This window comes from Chrysoperla carnea, chromosome 2, assembly GCF_905475395.1.
Source record: "Chrysoperla carnea chromosome 2, inChrCarn1.1, whole genome shotgun sequence".
NCBI classification, from domain to species: Eukaryota; Metazoa; Arthropoda; class Insecta; order Neuroptera; family Chrysopidae; genus Chrysoperla; species Chrysoperla carnea.
Window position 1 is genome coordinate 24,796,646 of NC_058338.1, and position 18,547 is coordinate 24,815,192.

The 18,547-nt window shown below is 28.8% G+C and overlaps 1 protein-coding gene across 1 annotated transcript in view; it reads left to right on the forward strand.

Annotated features, from left to right (window-relative positions):
* The window catches only part of LOC123293701 (ephrin-B2a-like), a 331,992-nt gene that overhangs the window by 137,043 nt on the left and 176,402 nt on the right, over positions 1-18,547 (forward strand). Inside the window, exon 3 of the mRNA XM_044874593.1 lies at positions 5,547-5,576. The gene's annotated coding sequence lies outside the window, so the exon portion shown is untranslated. The remainder of the gene's footprint in view (positions 1-5,546; positions 5,577-18,547) is intronic.

Genomic DNA, 18,547 nt, shown 5'->3' on the forward strand with positions numbered 1-18,547 from the left:
TGAATGCGCTCAATTGTTTATGTGCAATACCATACAATTAAGAACGTGCGTAACTGAAACGCTATTTTAATATCATCAAAAACTATCACATTTATGTATAAGCAATAAGTAGAACAATTATTCTTTTCTTAAAATTATTTTTTATACGATAAAATCGGGTGCATATACAAACAGTTCTTACCGAGGTATCAAAAAATACGGCTTGTTTACTGTCAACAACAACGATAAACAGGCGATGGGAAACCACAGGGATTCAAATATAGTAATTCAAATTAAAATCCAATGTAAACTAAAAGCGCCAATTTTGGTTGGGAAGTTAATAATTCGGCTAGAAAAGGTCCTACGACAGTGCAACAGTGCATAAAAGCATATTTTTAAAAGCATTAAACAAGGTTTTGAATGCTTTTTTTGGTTTTTTTGTGCAAAAGTTTTTGCACTCAATGCACGTTTTCAATGACCGTAAAAAGAAAGAAATGAATTTGTTTTGCTCGTTTAAATTTCAGGTACAAGTGAAATTTACAAAATTTAAAAAACCGCCGACAAATGCGATGTATTCCTTGTAAACCGATTTTTTGAAACTTTGCTATGAAATGTTCTCGAGTCGGTTCGACCGTTTAGGGGCTACGATGCCACTGAGAAACACACAGACGCACAGGTAAACACTATAAATATATCACTCCTTCTTAAATCAATATCAAAGTGATGGTCAAAGACATCATAGGAGATGGAATCGATACTTAAAAATGAACTTTGGAAATATTTTAATTGAAATTGAAATATTTAATTTTTGACTTTGTTCTTTTGAATTATTATTTTAATTTATCTAATTATTTTACCATTTCACTTTTCGAAATGAATTGAACCAGATTTACTTGTCCATTCATTTCCATAGTAATTATTTGTATGCCATGCCTTTTCCACACTGAATCGATTATGAAGATCATCGCCAATTTTTCGAGTACGGAAACCAAAGAAATTAAAATCGGCTCATTCGTTCAGTCGCTACGATGTTGCAGAACGACACACACACAAAGCGGTCAAACATATTACACCCCTTTTTTCATTTCGGCGGATAAAATTGCTGTAAAGGGTGGAAATCTGTAAAGCTTTGAGATTCTGAATGAGCTCATAAACTATAAGAAAGTATAATGGCTTTCAAATGAGTTGAGGATAATCCATACCTAATTTTAAAGTTTTTAAAATGAAACTCCTCATTAATTTGTTAGCAGTTATAATTTTCTTATGAAAAATGTCATTTAACTCTTGCTTACAAGAATCCCACCGGCGCAACCGAATAGTTTTCCCAATTTACGGTTCCACCACGATTATACGTGATATCAAGTATTTCTACCTCTCAATCTTGATTCACTTTAACATACTTGCTGATGGAAATCAACTTCGTACATTTTTTAATACCACGGTAAGATGGACTGACTATATATGCATTGTGCATTTTTATAATTATTTTATTGATACTTTTGATAAAAATTAAAATAAAGAAATATTTGTTTTTATTGAAATATATACTTAAGTTATACACCAAACATACTCATCAAAATGACATTGGTTTCTTATCAGTTGTTTGAATATAGATTTCTATTTTGAAGTCTTAATGTGACTCATTTCTGATAAAAATTGTTACAATTCATGTAAATCGGTTAAAATTGAAAAAGAAAATTTTAGAATGTGAGTCAAAGTTATCAGAGACGCAATTCAAAAATATAAAAATAATTAGATTTCTCAAGAGCTAAAATATTATAATTTTCATAAGTTTATAAGAAGCTAAAGCTAACTATCATAAAATGCCAATGCCAATTTTGTTTTTAACCGTTTGAGGCACCGTTTGGGAACCGGTATGAAAGTTACTTGAAACTATAGAAAAATGTGCTTGTGAAGAAAATGATTAGAACAATGTTTTCCTGGAAAAAAATTATATTGTTTAGGTTGGTCGAAACAATCACGAATCGTTAATTAGTTTTCTTAGGTTGTTGCTCGTAAGTTCTTTTAGAATAGATAAAGGTACCATTACTAAAATTTAGATCTGACTGTATAGATTAATTGGGCTTATTTTATTGTTTGATAATAAAATGAAATACATTCTTTTTATCATGGGAAGGTGTAGTACCTTCAAAATAAAAATTTAGATATGTGTTTTTAAAGCACTGATACTCCTGAATACATGTTTTTAAGATTTAAATTAAAAAAAAAAAACAAAATCACATTTTTGTAAGAAGCTGAACTAAAAGGTAGAAAATAATTTCCTTAAATTCAAAAAAATCATTTTATAGTAAAAAATCGTGAGGTGCTAAATTTCAATTATTGTAAATATTTTATAGACAGATATTGGTAAAAGTAGAGTCATTATAAAACATAAAAAGCACTAAATTCTTTTTTACGATAAAATGATTTTTTTGAATTTAAAGAAATTATTTACTTTTAGTTTTTTTTTAAATTGAGTATAAATATGGTGGGAACGCAAATAAATGTATATATTTTCAGATAAGGAAATCGTTATTCCTAAAAATTCTGATCAGGATAATCGGATACACTTTCGAGATAATCCAATGTTTGGAAGGGGGTCAAAATCATGTTCAAATATTCCGTTACATTTTAACATACTAACTAATGTAACCCGTCAACTATTGCAATAGAAAATATAAATTGTATACTTTTAAACACTAGAAATCTTAGTTCCACTTTACTTCACATGGATAATCATTCTCTAAGTTACTTGCTTTCTAGTAACTAAAATCAGAGAATTAGGTACATTGTACTCTTGGTACTACATCTAATCCTATATATTGCTTAATCAATAAACCTACCATTGCTAGACATATGCCGGCTTTGATGATAATCAATTTTAATCAATTTTATAGATTCATTGTCATTATAAAATTGATTCACACGTCAGAAGATAAAAATTAATATAAATATGTGAATGCATAATAATATGAAGGGTAAAAAAATTATGAGACTCACTGAAAAAAGAATATTAATTGACTGGTATGGAACCCCTAGTGTGTGAATATAGTTCACACCTGTAATTGGTTATTTAAAAAAAAATAAGTATATATATAATAATAATAAATTCTTTTCATAACTAAAAAATAAATAAAAATTGATTTACTCATTTTTATGCCGTTTGGTAACCGTAAAAGTATTTTTAATGAACCTATTATATTAGTGAAAGAAATATTAGGCTTGCACCCTACGAGAGCCTCTTGAACTCTCTTATAAATTCGTCGTGGTTATAAAGGACTGATGTTTCCATAAGTATAAATACTTTTTAAAGAAAAAGATGGCAAAAAAATTATTATTTATTATAAGTCCTTGATTTTAGACCGCCTTTTATAGCAAGAACAGTCATGTAATGCACGACCAATTCATGGGCTCCAATCATGAATACCGGAAATAAAATATTTAGTACATTTTATTTAGGTAAAGGTATTAATATTCGAATAGACTCGAAATATTTACCATATCCGAATCAGAAAAGCTCATGTGACAAGCGCATACACAGACCGTTTTTTCAGAAGAAATTCTTGACAATCACCTCCAAATAGGATAACATCAAATTCATTCGTTTCACCTTTCACCTTTAAAAATTGACGTATCGATTTTATTTTTTTATTAGCAATAAAAAATTTTTCCCAATAATTTTTCAGAGCCATGCCTATAATTTCTTATTAAACGCCAATAATACACAGGCTATTTGTATAAAACTTGAAAAATTCGCAATGTTTGATATAATCACTTTGCGGAAAGATTATTATAGGCTTTACTGATATTTAGAATTATAGAGAAGAATAGACCTACTTCAAACTCTACGGGAGTACAATAAAACAATAAATCTTTCAAATTTTTATACACAGCTGCTCTTGGTTCATTCTTGTACTCATTGAAATAATTTTTTGGGTGAACTTTTATGATTTTATGTGGTTTGTATAAAATTTGTAGTTTTAATTGCATTTTTGCATACTTTAAATTGCAACGTGTTTGGTGTTTTACGAAATATTTAAATAAAATTGAATAACTTACCATGTGCAGCTGACCGGCTTCTCTTCGATGTTTATCACGGGAAAAAAAAGGAAAAAAGGGAAATAACAGCAGATGCTAAGTATACTTTTTAATCAATGGTAATTAATTTAGAGCTTCCCAGTATAGGAAGTTATTGTAATGGGTTCGATTTTCGAAATCGAAATTTTCAACATATCTTTACGTTTCATGGCCAGGACAAGACAGAAACATCAATTTCCAGAAAAATGTGTATTTTCGTGATAGATATCGTGCGAACAAAAAAATGGTATCGTTGAGATTTCGTAATTTTCGATCGAGTCGTTTCTAGCCGGTCGAGTTTTTTTTTTTTAATTCTGTATTATACTGGGAATTTATTCATGTGAATCTTAAGAGTCGCACCAGAATCACCCCACGGCTTGTTATTTAGTAAAGTGAAATTGATAAATTTGCTGTCTCTATTGGTGGCTCAATTCTTCAATCTAACCACCTTTTCAAGTCCCTCCGTATTCAGTCAGAATAAATTTTTCTTGAACTTTTCTTAAATTAAGCGCCTACTAGACAGATTGAATAGGATTTATAGGCTTATAAGTTTTATTTGATACTTTTTTGTTGACTTATCAAGATTTTAAACTAATTTCTATACTGTATAAAAACAAGTTCGAAACGATACTGTTGATATATGGTAAAATATTTTTAGTGACTTTAAAATATGGTTAAAATAACTAACGCGTACATTTTGTGGTCATTATATAAACTACTGGTCAAATTTAAAGTATACATATAGGTACCTATATCAAAAAATACCTAGGCAGTCGAAATCAGATCAACCATTCGAGAGTGTATATTTTATAAATACCTATTAACTAATACGATATCGTTTTGTACCATATAAAAGAACTAAAGCCTTAGGGGGTGTCATATATTGAATATGCCGAGGTCATCTTTTAACAATACAATATATTTCTCTTCTATAAAAGAAATCTTCTTTTTTTTTTTAAACTTTTTAGAGTTTTAGTTGCAGTTCATTTTTTCAATGTGTTGCACGCGGTACTGTTCTTGTATGTGTCTGAGTTTAAAAAAAAATTGTATATTGGACACGGGGTATTTAGTGAAATAGATGATATCATTACTTGTGTTCTCGAATCGTTTACGAAATAAAATAAGAACTGGCTACAGTAAAAATAAATTTATCTTATTAAAAAACTTTAATCAAATATACGTGTCTTAATAAATTTTCATATATTGAGGTTTTACTTTACCCTAAGGTTATTCAAGTGAAGTCAATGTTTATGTGCAGTGAAGTTGGTTCTATTTAAAAAGATAACCGTCTAATAAATATTAACTGTGCTGATATTGGTGTTCTCAATTTGCTGTTTAAAAACACTTTTTCTCAGTTTCCGTGTATTTTTTTTTTCGAAAATTTATTTTCAAATAGTACTTGAAATGAAATAATATCCAATTATTAGTTTGTACGCACTTTGAAAATTTTATTTTTCCCTTGGATAATATTTATGTTTTCTATTTTAAAGGGTATACACGTAGGCGAGAATGTTAAGTGGGTAAGTTTTCTTTTTTTTTTCAATATGAGTATTTTTTTTTTATGCATATTTATTTTTGTAAATGTTAAGTATTTTTTTGGTTCATTGGTTAGTAACATTTCCTTCTTTTATAATCAAGAGAGCAAATTGCTGATGTTTTTATTTCGAAATATTGCTCTCTTTAGATTTCTAGAATAGTACCTTGGAGAGTTTTACAAGAAAAATTGAATAGTTAATAATATATTAAGTTAATTCTCAAGGAAATAATTTTATTAGGACATTTGCAATTACCGCGGTTATCACTGTTGTAGATTAAACTTTTAACAATAATATTTTTCGATATAAAGCTTGTCTTCAAATTATTGAAGCTTGAAAGGTAATTTCATTGTTAAAAGAAATCACTCAAGAACTGTAGTATTTAGGCGCCACAAATCACATTTATCATCCTAATTAATAATCAAGTAACAAAAATATTATCATGTGGACAGTTTGTTATTCGGCTGACTGTTTCTTTAACAAAAAAGAAGAAGGCTATCAATTCGACTGTATTTTTTTATGTGTGTTACCTCAATATTTTCGACTGGGTGAACCGATTTTGATAATTCTTTATCTATTTTAAAGCTGGTGCTTCCCGAGTGCTTCCATTTTATTTTGGTCCAGTTCTGACAATGACATCCGTGAGAAAACCATAAAAGTATTAAGTTTGCATTAAGTATTCACAAAAAGAGGAACAATAACTCAATATCACGTCAATCGATTTCGATAATTCTTTTTTTAGTGACAAGTTAGTTAGTGTACTTCAGATCAAAAATCATAATACAAAAAAATTTTTAACAAAAAGAAAACTGACTTCAAAAGAAAAACTTTTTCAAAACAAATTAATATGCACTAAAAAGTAAAAAAAAAAAAAAACGATAATGTAATTTAGTTACAATTATTGTTATTTTTGGAGTCGGTGTCAGCCGAGCTAATGTAGCAAACTGTTCTGTCAGAGTTGTTTCTTTGACTGACACCGACTACAAAAATAACAATAATTTTAACTACATTATATTATCGTTATTTTTTTACTTTTTGGTGCATATTAATTTGTTTTGGAAAAGTTTTTCTTTTGAAGTCGGGTTTCTTTTTGTTAAAAGTTTTTTTACGTGCAAAGAAACTTTTTCATGAATATACTTTTTGAATGGGATTACGATTGAAGTAAGAAAACGTACTTTAGTTCGACCCAAAAATTATTATTTAGCATTCTGATTATTTTTAATGTTTTGCATCTGAATGATGAGACCTACTTTAAGTTATCATAACATTTTATGGTTGCCAATTTTATCTTTTAACATACAAATTTATTGTGGTCAATCATGTGGGTATTTTTTTAGTATCATGTAAGGCAGATGTCAAAAAACAATGTTTTTAATCTGGGAAACATATGGAATCTGAAACTTGTAGATCTTTTTTTTTGATATAACTTCCCCCTTCATTCAAAAAACTGTTATTCCATAAATATTTTAATTTTAAATGTTCGTACGACACGAGACGGTTTTTTACACATTTTTTAGTAATGTTATCGGGTATTATCGGATTTTATGAAAAAGTGTTGTTGGTTACATTTTATTTGAAGTTTTTCTATGGCTTATGGTGTATACATTTTTCTTTTCGGCACACCAAAGTTTTTATAATACGAACAAACGTAAGCTTATTCGGTTTTTTTTTTAAATAACGTCGTTTATTTTATCTACTATATTGTCTTCATACGTGTGGTAAAGTTTTCCGTGTTGTCTTGTACGCATTATAAAGCGATTTGTTTACTTACTTGTTGAATTATTTAAATTATTTGTCTGATTATTTCAAATTTTTTAACAACATTGAAAAATAGGGCTAAGGTATTTCTAGTATGAAAGCACTTGTCGGCAGATTTCGCCTGTTTTTTTTTTCCATGGCTTCAGAATTATGTTAGCTGTGAGATAACTTGAAAGGAGTGTTTTTAGAAAATTAATATAAGTTGCCAAAAAAATGAGTTTGATATGTTTATATTACCCCATCCACCGAGTTTCATCAAATTCTAAAGCAAAATTTTTTTCCGATTTTCTCGATTTTTTTATAGGGGTACCCCTTAAAAAAATTGCAAGAAATTGAAAAATTTTTTTAATCTCCAATTTCGATAAAACTCAGCATATGAGGTTATTTTGACCCAAAAAGTGCAAAAATCGGGTGCATTTGTTGACTGGTCGAATAGTTTTTGAAATACGGACTAAAATCGATCTAAATATTGCGATATCTCAGAAACTCTGCATCCAATCATTAAATTAACCCGATTTTTATACTTTTTGGATCAAAATTACCCCATCCACCGATATTCACCAAATTCCAAAATAAAATTTTTTTTCCGAATTTCTCGATTTTTTCAAAGGGGTACCCCTTAAAAAAATTGCAAAAAATCGAAAAAAAAATTATATCTCCAATTTCGATAAAACTCAGTATATAAGGTAATTTTGGCCCAAAAAGTACAAAAATCGGGTGCATTTGATGACTGGTCGAATAGTTTTTGACATATGGACTAAAATCGATCCAGAAATTGCGATATCTCAGAAACTCTGCATTCAATCATTAAATTAACCTGATTTTTATACTTTTTGGATCAAAATTACCCCATTAACCGAGTTTCATCAAATTCCAAAACAAAATTTTTTTCGATTTTTTCAAAGAGGTACCTCTTAAAAAATTGTAAAAAATCGATAAAAGTCAGTATATAAGGTAATTTTGACCCAATAATTAGAAATTTTAACCACATATTCATTGAGTAAAAAGTCTGCCTATAAAAAAATTTTGAGCCTTTAAATCGAACATTGTTGTCATACTCATACATCCTTAAATCAAGAAAGCATCAGTGGTTTAGTTGTATGATACAGTTCACGCTAATAAAATACTCGACATATAACAATTTTCGAATGTGTTATATTAAACTCATTTATAAAATCGATATGAGTAAACCCTTGCGGCTATTCGACCGCCAACTTATAGATATATATGAGAAGCTCTATTAGTTTTATGTCGATTAAACAAATCTTTTCCATGGATAATTCAATTTTTCTAATCTAGATCGTGTTAAAATATATATACGTACTAAAAATATTTTAAAATAAAATAAAAATCAAAATGGTGTTAATATAACTGAATTCCTATATACATGATATAGCTAACGGGTAAAAATGAAAACTCATTAACGGAAACTAGTTATTAATAATATAGTGTAATATAATTAACAGTAGGTGTCATGTAATTACTGTTAACACTTGTAAATGTCACATTTAAAATGCATTTTTTATTTATGTTAGTCATATAAATTAATTGATCTTCAGGTATTTTCAAATAATACTTTCACTTACTCATATATATATGAGCATATGCGTTCAGTTGTACTCAATTGTAGTTATGGGTAGATATAAGATCGCCACCTTGCTCTTTTTGTTTAGATTTTTGATATAGATGTTTCATAAGAGATGAGAACAAAAGGAGTATAGCCCTTCGAGGTCAGATCCATAACTTAACATCTATTAATTACGTCCACGTAAAGGGGGAGAGGTATCGACGAAATGTGGCATTGTATGACACGGAGTTATGGGGTCAAAAGCTTTATGACGCCTCATGTTTAAATTTAAAATATAAACGCAAAATTTATATGTAAAAACAAACAAAAAAACTAACCTAAAAAAACCAAGTTTTTATTATACTCTCTGTCTGTATTATCCCGTACTGTAAATTTGTATACCATGTATATGAAATATATCAAGGTATATTAAGTTTAGTCCCAAGTTTGTAACGCTTGAAAATATTGATACTATCAACAAAATTTTGGTACAGGTGTTCATAAAATCACTTAATTAGTCTGTTTTCGATTGTCTGTCTGTCTATCAACACGATAATATGTCTGTCTATCACGACGTTAAAAGTAAGGTTGTAAAGTGGTAGAGATAGAACAAAGAGAGAACATTTTTTCGTATACATCACCCGCGAGGGCGCAAATCAGGTGCAAATTTTTTAGTATGTATTATATGGGAATATCAGTTACATCTATGTGGCTATCTAAGAGTGGATATCGTTCTTTATTTACTGACGTAAAAAACAAACGATTTTAGGCCATCAACACTGTCTATACATGGTATTTCAGCAATTAACTCAGTCAATTGTTTGTTTTCACTTGTTTAAACGAAAATTTGAATATATTATTAACGTAATCAATTGATTATCGTTATCTTAGTTAATCTTTTGTGCTGTCTATTATTTAAATTATTTGACTTGATGTTGATTTTATTAAAGATTTTTATTAAAAATTTAAGAAATTTAAAACAAAATTTTAACTAATGTTTTACTTTAATTATTTCTATTAAATTATAAAATATGTGACGTTGCACCAAGTAGTGGCCACCAAAATGTGACCATCTGTGATAAGAGGAGAGAGGGAGGTTAAAAATCGTAAAATTGGTTTGAGAATTATTTATGGATGGCTTCTAGTGACAAAAATTGACTCACACGGTAAGAAGTTTTAGTAAGAAGATATTACTATGTAAGGGGCCATTCATTAATTATGTAAGCATTTTGCGGGAGGGGGGTTTAAAAATCTGTTTGTGATCGTATGTGGAGAGGAGTAGGGGCTATCAAACCTTACGTAACATTTTATGAGTTGAAATTTAATATTAGAAATAATGTTTGTACATCGCGAACTATAGTCTCTTTGCTAAAGAATAAAAATATTTAATTTAACGCATTATTTAACTAACAAAAATTTGTTTGTAAGAAATTTAAATAATTCAAATTTAAAAATAAGTTTTGGTGAAGACAATTGAATAAATTTAACGTAAATCACAAGCCGTGGTAATGTGATTGAAGGGTTGAAACACTCGTCACGATATCAAGCAGAACAAGGTTCGATTTCTTGCAGATGTTTATTTTATTTCTATATTATATTTATAATCCTCAAATGTCATTTATTTAATTAAAAATTATATTATTTTTAATGCTATAGAAAAGGAAATTAATTTTATATTTAGATATATTTGCTCAAGTAAGTACGCCATCTCAAATATTTTTAATTAAAAATCAATAAAACTTATGATACAAAAATATACGTTGCGTGTTTCAAACGATTTGTTTTACCCTTATTATATTTTTACATTGTCAATTTCTCAGTTTCGTAACTGTTATTCACTAAATACATGACGAATTTCAGTTTGGTATGTAAATTTGTTTTTTTATTACAAAATTTTATGTGTTTGCAAAAACGTTAAATAATTTTGAATGCATAAATTATATTTACTAATTAAAAATTCCAAAAATTTGAAATTGCTTAGTGATTTACTTGCACCTGTTAAACAATGGGAGTAAATTAAAAATAATAAATTACAATTTATTGTAAAGTAAATTGTTTTTTTATAGGACTAAAGAAAATATATCAAACGACCCCGAGCATGTTTTGTCTTTAATTATATGTCAACTGCCTGCCACAACTATGATTACTTAAGAATTTCAAATCCGTTTAAGGCTAAAATTTACTTGTCTTTAGTCCTACTTTCACGATTTCGGGATAGGTTCTTTGAAGCTTCAATGATCAATAACTCGTTGATTGATTTAAAAAAAGTATTAAAATTCGAAATAACTTTTTAATATTTTTTTCTCCAATATAGTTACTTTTGTGTGTGTGTGTGTGTACTGTGTATCTCTTGAAGTTGTTCACATATGATACGCGCGCATTACACACATTTCCTACACCCTCTTTGTTTTATACATAAGAACGTCCATAAAACTTCTAACTTCAATATCATAAATGGCTAACGAGATGGTTTCCAAATGGTATCTGTAATTTGTATTGTACCAAACTTTTTCTTTATATTCACTAGTAATACCAAAATATTTTGAAAATTTTATTGCAAATAATTATTCATTGTCATTTAATTGAAAAGCATTGTCGGTGGTAACAATTGTTTTATTTTGAAACATTAAAATAATTATTATAAAATAAATTAGTTTTGGTATTGACAACTGACGACTGTTATAAAGAATTACATTTTTAGAATTAACTCATAACAATAACCTATTAATTTCGAAAACCAAACATAATTTGATTTACTCCAATTTTTAACATTATTAACACTGGTACAAATACAAATATTTTAACCTAAATTATTAAAATTTTCGAAATTGGAATTATTGTTTTTGTCCTTGTATCAGTTTAAGTATTTTAATTGAACGGATTGAAAAAAACACAGATTCCAAAAAACAAAATGGTAACTGAATAGAAAATAGAGCCATTTAATTTTTGTAAATTTCTACATCAATTCAGCAGAAAAAGGAACAGAGAGTACTGTTTAATGATTTTCAAAAAGGATCTCAAACACTGACAGGATGAAAATGTTCCTTTTTATGCTTAATTGGAAGGTGATTCACAACATCCTTAATGAGCAACGTCCTTTCTTTCAAGAAATATTATACTAACTAAACCTAAACGTCATCATTATATCAAAAGATAATATAATGATAAGAAACTTTTTGGTGAATGAAAATAACTAAAATGTTTTAAAACAATTTTTTCGGCTGTAAAAAATATTGAATTGAAACAGATTCTTTAACATTTTTATACAAATAAATGCTATAAAACGTTATAGAAATATATAAAGTTACGTATCGCTTTGCATTCTACTTAAGCCAAGGTATGAATAACATAAATTTTTGTTTATTTAATAATTAGGTAGTCTTAAAAACAAGTTTCTAACGAAAGTAAAGGTTCCTGCAACAAATCGGGTGTATCAGAAAAAATGATCAATAATATAAGATGCGATAAGGTACAATAAAACAAGCATTTTGGTATAAGGAACATGTGCCCAGAAACGCGCGTTCTCTTTCATGACACAAAATAATTAATAACATGTGTATAAAAATTTTCATACATTTTTTTTTTTTTTTTTGATGCGTTGAAATTGAAAGAAAATGTTCTTCACATTTTAAGTAAATGCATAGAAATAAAGAAAAAACAATAACTTATCTACGATCTTTCGGTATAACACAATTTGGGTGCCTGATGTTGATTTCTGTCTCATCATTTTAATATTTGTTCTCTAAGTAAATAACTGATTAACTTTGTAATGATTATTAAAAGTAAGACTACAAAAATTCTGAAATAATACAAGAAGAAATCATAAAAATCGACTTAAAACTTCAAAACATGGCTGATGCAAGATCGAAAAGAAGACTCGATTGACCAAGATCAAGACTGAGACTGTTTTACCAGACTAAGACCAAGACTCATCTCTGTAAAACCATGGCAAAAAACTAATAATGCAAGACCAATACCAAGTATGGTTTTAAATCTGTAAAACAAAGTTATCAGTTATTCTATTCTTTTCTATTGTCATAATTTTTATGAGTCTTATTTTTTACGGTTCACCCTGTATACATGTACATTTCCAATATGTATATATAATGAAATGAAAATGTTGAACGATTTGGCAAACAAATTTTATGATGTTATCTCTTAATTAACTCCACAAATGTTTAATTGGCATTAAAAGAAAACTATGTTTAAATTGTCAGTGGAAATGATCAGTGTTTTAAGGGTATGAGTTTTTCCACCCCAGTAGGTATATCAATATCAAATGAAAACTATTACAAACATATATTGAAGTTTTCTATTGATATTTTACCGTTTAGAAATAACCGTTTAAATTTCAACGGAATAGTTTGTTACAAAGTAATATTATTCTGTTTGATATTGGAATATCGTGTATCTATGATGGTGTAGGTATAGTTACAAGCTCCTCCAAAAGTTATCTAATATAGAGCGCTTTCATATAATACGTTCTTTGTATTTGAATTTCTATTTTCAAATTGTTTTAATTTGATAGTAAGTTTCGGAAAAACAAATAATTTGTGGAAAAAATTCTTAAAAATTTTGAACATATTATTAAAACAATTGAAAACAAACAATTGATTGAGTTAATTGTTGAAATTTTAGCGTAATGTAAGTAAAGAAAGATAGTCACTCTTACACACAAAGTAATAAGAGTGTCTTTCTTCTTTCTTCCTCAGTGGATATAGTGTACAGGGTGTTCTATAATTGACTGCAGACCTCTTCACTTCTTGAATAATCTGATAAAAAAGACTGTTTGACCAAATTTCGATTTAAGGCCTAATTTAGGAGATATGGTTATGGAAAAATTGAAAAATTTGTTTATTCACACACCAATGATACTCTTCAGACGTAGTAGGTTGTGTCATTGAATAAACAGTCAGAATATGGAAGGGATTTTCACAAAACTATAAAGTGATTTAATTGGTCTAATTTATAGTCTTTATTTAATTATCAAATTATCTCACTTTTCGATTATTATTACACTATTCTGAGAAAACAAATATTATTACTAAGACTCCGCCTTTTATATACCAGGAGTCAGGAATATTAGATTTTGGAAAATGTGTGTCTTGTTAATGTGCATTTTGTTAATTACATCTTGTACAGAAAATTTTATAGATTTATATTACGGATTTTATCCGAAACCCTATTGCGTCAATTTTTGTATACTCCTTCCCTTCCTTACCACATTTTTTAATCATTCAAGTTTTCAGGCTTCTCTATCTTGCTCATAAAGATAATACCATAGAGCTGTATGGGCATGGGAAACGTAATAAGTGAATTCTTGACAGCAGTGAGAGAGGTAAAAAGAGACAGAAATTGTAGACGTAGAAGAGTCTTTATCTGTCTCTCTACAGCTATGCGCGTCTACTTAATCTGCCTCTGGCTACTGCGATCAGTCGTTCTGACGCCGACTATGCAGCTCTATGGTATTATCTCTTTAATATCACTTCATTAATATATAAAGCAGGCCAAAATAGCCCACTTGTCATTATTTATGTTTTTATACTAGCTTTTTGGCCAGTGTCCTTGTCTAACACATCCAATATTAGGTTTATATTTGTGTTGAAATAAGTGAGACAAGTAGACTGCCCAACAGATACGGGCAAGCATATATAATGAGGTAGGAGCTATTAAATTAAAAATAAATCTTCAATTCAATGAATTAAAAAAATAAACATTCAAGGTTCTAAGCCATAATAAGCACGGAACTTGATTTTCAAGAAGACGGTAACAGTGTTATTAATGAAAATATTATTTCATTATTTCTACTATAAATTTTTCATTATAATTTCTCATGATTTTAATAAAATGTTTATTCGAAAAACAAAGCCATCGAATAACAATCATTTTTGTTTAACTTTGTACGAAATATATAGAAATGAAACCATATATATTAGCAATAGTTTCAGTTTCATTTATTATTAAATAATAAAAAATGTTGCAATAGAATACATTTACTTCCAATTTACTCTATTCAAACAGTCAAGTGCGTAGTTTAGATTGAACACCTCGTTTACTAGGAAAAAATAGACTGAACACAATTTCTGTAATAGGGTCCCATTTTTAACGCAAGAACTAAAAACTACAGAACCCAACCAACTCTTCTATAAAATTAACGGTCTATTTTTTCCGGGCCTCGTTTTTCCGACCGATAATCGCTACCTTATGGTTCACCTTATCTAAATCAAGCAATGCATTATCAAGTATACACTGATAATACTTTTAGCGAGCTAATAAAAAAATGTAGAAAATGTAGCGGCTTAAAGAATTTTTAGCCAAACTTTACTTAATTTTTTCAAATTTTTGAAATATTTATTAATTTTTAATCGGATTGCGATGTAGCAAAATACTTGTTTATTTTGCTTGACCCTTGTAACAATGTTTAAAAAAATATAGCCAAAATTGACGACCTTCCCATATATCAAATATGTTTAAAGCGAATAATATTGACTTAAAATTGAATGTTGACAAGTGTGCTCGTATAAATTATTTTTTACCTTTTGCCATTTCTGTGTAACCATGAGATGGTTTGAATTCAATAAATGAAAAACATTTATTTAATTAGAGTAAATATTACGGAAATGTTCAATAATCATTCTAGCATAAGAATCGTTTAATCAAAAATGTATAAAAACTATATTAATATTTATTTATATATGCTTATTTATAGTGCACATATATGTAAAACTAGCCGCTACTCAACCACTTCGCTGCTCAATTTCAAATTTATAAAAAACTGCGTAATATCCATAATCTTCCTAAGCCTCACCTCGCCCTATATTCCTCTTACAATATGGACAATGTAAGCTTTAAAGACAAATCCACCACATGCCATCTTTCAACTCATTTGCAACCATTAGTCTATCCTTACAGTAGCTTAACTTCCACCCATTGGACAGTGAGACCACTTTCAGCCTCGGAACTCGCTACATTACTCATTAGCAGTTACCTAAAATCTATAAGTATAATGGTTAAATAATATAAATCGTAGCAAGATAATAAGACTTGATATATAAGTTATAATACTATGTAGTTTCATCAAAATCTGTCCAGTAGTTATTACGTGAAAGCGAAACAAACATCCATCTATCAATCCACACATTTCGAGAAACTTTCACTTTTATATGAGAAGTAAACTATATTTTAGACCAATAAAAAGTTAAAAAAATTCAGAAAGATTGGGCGGAGATCGGATACCAGATTACCTATCTGACACTAAAGAAGGAATGTTATCATTCAATATTAAATGAGCCTGAATTCCAAGTTTCCAAGCATGAATCAATGTTCAACAATCCCTATTTACGCTTAAACCAATATTAGCTTGATTAGTATTTCTTATATGGGGTCCTCAATGCATAATAATTAAATACTTTGCGGAACCCCTGAAAGCCAACCACAGGCCTAGGCAACATGGACCATAGTTTTTCAAATGTTTGCCCTTTACCAATAAATATAAGTAAGTTTAAAAACAGATAAAAATTTTATAATAGTTTCCAAATTATCTCAATCTATAAAATTATCTTTTACATCGTAAAGCTAATTTTCGAAGTCAAATCCTCTACAATCTGTTATTTTGAATTATCATAAGACATGATAAAGAAAATAGAATAGTTAGCTATCAAATCAAATCTATAGAACTAAAACAATTTGATTAATTCAATTCGACATTTTCTTATTACATGTTAGAATTGTAGATAATCAACTAAACTATACTAAAGACGAAATAAACAAATTGTATTCGACTATTATCTAGATTAGTTTATTACATACAAATTATCATTATATTAAGGTCAAATAAATTAAATGGTATCCTTGTGTCAAAGACTACATACACATATTAGGTGTACAACTAGTCTGTACGATCTGGGCACTATCAAAACGTTAAACTTGACATGCGATTTGAACTCTATATTTGTATAGTTTTCAATTAATCAATAGTCAATCAGCGTAGCTATCGTAGGCCAAAGTGGTGCAATGCACCAGGGCCTCGAAGAGCCCCTTAAGCTTTGAAAAGAAAAGAGGAGTTTTATTGTTTCTATGAATACTTACAGGCTCCCTCAGTACTAACAGATAATAAATAATAATAATAAAAATAATACTATGACATATAATCTAACTTTCCAGAAAAGCAATGAGGAATTTAAAAAGTATTTGGATGAATTGGCTTCTGATCATCGTTTCCAAAATCAGGAAGATGTCTTTCAAATTAATGTTTTCAACTCGATATAATAATCAATAAGTTGAATGCGCGTTGTAAAACATAACTACTCATCAGTGTGTCACATAATGCGCGTTTTAATCGTATGAGAGCAGTTTGTAAAACTTTCGACTTCTTAACTCCAAAAAATTTTCTCAAATGAAACATTCCGATACAGTAGAACCAAATTTTCGCTTTTTTTATCGCTGCTATATCTTCAGTAACTTTTGCAGGATTAAGGTAAATCGACACCAAATTTGGCCCACGCGTTTGGTCCTTAGTGTGCCACATAGAAACACGTCTGCGTCGCGCAGTCGGGTAAAAATGTACAAGGAAAGAGAAGGAGAGGAGACATAAAAAAGGAATTCATAGACATGACGAACTTAAATTTTTTAGCTAGCCACTGATTACGTATTAAGTGCTATTCATTAGCCAATACTTTTTAGTCAGTCAGTCACTTGCTAAAACAGTATTATATTGAGATAATGACCAGTTAGTTTCATTAGACAATGAGAACTGACAAAAATATATATTAAAAGTGCATTAACGGCAACAATATTTGAAAGTCCAAAGTTAATATCAACTATACTCAGTCATTTTGAAAAATTTGCCAGAGAATTCTAGAAAGTTTTTGTATTCATTCGGACAACGCAGGTCACTGTAGCTAATTTCTTACTGCCTTCAGGTACAGTAACGAGTATGCTGCCCAAACTACATGTAAGCCGTATATTGTATATGCTACATAATAGTGTTTGTTATTTCATGTACAATTGGGTGTACATGTGTGTTGTAAGTAGGCGTTTGTCGTCTATATTATTGTATCACGCAAACATGTTCTACGTTACTCTACGTCTACCTGAAGAAACAATCACTTCCCATGTATTTGAATGCTTCTAATTACTGTTGTACAATACCCATTGATGATTGGTGTCGTTATATGGTTACGTTTACGTCCTTTACTCATTGATTTATAATGATAAATTATTTTTTTAATATATATAATTAAAATTACTTATTCACTTTTTGAATGAAAGTTATGATTTTTATCTCGAAAATCGAAACAACAAAACTTATATCTTTAGACTTTACGTTTAGTAAATTTAACGGCATTAGCTTCGGTTTTGATTTATAAAAGTCAAATGGTTTGGACATTGATTTCGGTTGTAATATTTGAAAATAAAAGTTTCGGGTGCTATTAAAAGGGTGAAATTGGTGTCTAATAAACTTAAATGTGTCGAATGTTATGAATGGAAATCAATGGGAAGAATAAACGACTTGAATTTTTAGAGTGATAATTTTACTATTTCCTGGCGCCACTGCTATAGAAAAAATAATAATTTTATTAATACTCATTGAAAAGAGATTTGATGTTTCACGTCGAACATTTAAAAAATT